General features: G+C 38.1%; 1 long non-coding RNA gene across 1 annotated transcript; it reads left to right on the forward strand.

The window, feature by feature from the left end:
- On the forward strand, window positions 1-1,825 carry LOC121939653. Its single transcript, XR_006105501.1, has 4 exons — window positions 1-67; window positions 320-355; window positions 1,293-1,348; window positions 1,761-1,825. It is a non-coding gene; the product is annotated as an uncharacterized LOC121939653 (long non-coding RNA).
- Window positions 1,826-1,846: the final 21 nt, after the last annotated feature.

Here is a 1,846-nt window from a genome sequence, read left to right on the forward strand (position 1 = left end):
CTTGGAAATACCCCCGTCTGCTCATCAGAGGACGAGCAGGAGGACGCTAGCACCGTGGAGGACCAGGGTGAGTACGAGGGACTACACGTATAAAGTTAAAAAAAACATTAAAAACCTTTTAAATGATTAAAAAAAAAAAACAACTAAAAAACAAACATAAAAAAACCATTTAAAAACATTTAAATGAAAAATTTTAAAAAACCCATTAAAAATAAACATTAAAAACAAAATTTAAAAACATTTTAAAAAATACGCTCTTCTGCCGGCAAAGAAGGAAGTGTGATGGATTGTAACTTTGTGATTCTCGTGTTTCCACCAGCCGAGTACACGGAGGACTACATCTACCTGACCCAAGGTCAGTGACATCATCAGACACACACACACCTGGAAGTGGCTCACACCTGTCCACAGGAAGTGGCTGCGTTCCAAAAGTTGTTCCACTTGCCCCCTCTCACTTCCTCTTGGCCCTTTTGTATTATGTAACAGCTGACGTCGCACGGAGGCCTCTTTCGAAACTGAGGCAAAGCCGGCAGGAGACTGAAATGAAACACACCTGCACTCGTTCACCTTCAGCGTGATGTCACAGGTCGACCAACTAAATTGCAGATTTTTTTTAAGTTTAAAACGATGTTTAAAATGAAAACAAAATACAGCTGTTTAAAGTTGTATTTTCCTAAAGGCAAATATCATAATCATCAGAAATATATATATATAGTCAAAACCTGCAGACTCCTGTCTGTGAGCTGAAGGCGTCTTCTGTTGATATTTGCAAACACAGATAGTCAATCAATTATCAGCTGCATCAGTTTCTGATTTTATAATTTCTGTGTGATCAATATCGCAATTATCATAAATATTATTTTTTATGGGTTATCTTGCAAAACAGCATTTTCCCGTGTATTTACAGATAATGTTGGAAATACAGTCTATGTTAGATATATTAGAGGACCTACACAGACCTCTGTTAGATATATTAGAGGACCTACACAGACCTATGAGATATATTAGAAGTGGAAATGAAAAGCATCAGATGGTGAATGTATCTGAATTAAGATTTGATTTTTTAATTTATTTTCGGGTTTATTCGTCCTCTTCTTCCTCTGTGGTGATACCTCAGCTTTACCGTCTACTCACCGTGGATGTATTTTCTGCATCACATGCATAGCTGCAATGCATTGTGGGTGATATAGATATAGAAGTTCACTTCAGCTTTTCAGACTATTGGATCGACCCTAAAGACGCCAGCGGGGATTCCTCCGAGGGGAAGTGACTCAAGTCTCGATGTGTTTCAGATGAGAGCTATCAGACCTCTGATGTTTACACCACCGCTGACCCCCCCACCACCCAGGTAACACACCCACCAGGTAACACATTCAGAAAAAAATTAAAATTCACCAGAAATCTTAAAGGAAAATGAAGCAAAAACTAAAGAGAAAAATAAATTGCATTTTTTAAAAATTAAACTTTTTTTTCAAGAAAAACTAAATTGCAGATTTTTTTGAAGTTTAAAATGAAAATAAAATACAGCTGTTTAAAGTTGTATTTTCCTAAAGGCAAAATCAACGCTGAGGCTCCGCCCACGCATCATCTGCACACACACACACACACACACACACACACAAACAACTAAGATAATAATGACAACAACAATAATATAATACTGTCCAGTGAAGACGACGTGTTGAAGAGCACATGTGATGATCACGTCACATGATCAGTGATGTCATGAGGACAAAATGTGTTATGTTTTATTGTGAAAGGACGAGCAGGAAGGAGGAATTGCTGACTCCCCAACGAGACCAGAGATGAACTACAACTACACACAGCAGGTACACACACACACACA

The sequence above is a fragment of the Plectropomus leopardus genome, unplaced genomic scaffold (assembly GCF_008729295.1).
Source record: "Plectropomus leopardus isolate mb unplaced genomic scaffold, YSFRI_Pleo_2.0 unplaced_scaffold5484, whole genome shotgun sequence".
Classification (NCBI taxonomy): Eukaryota; Metazoa; Chordata; class Actinopteri; order Perciformes; family Serranidae; genus Plectropomus; species Plectropomus leopardus.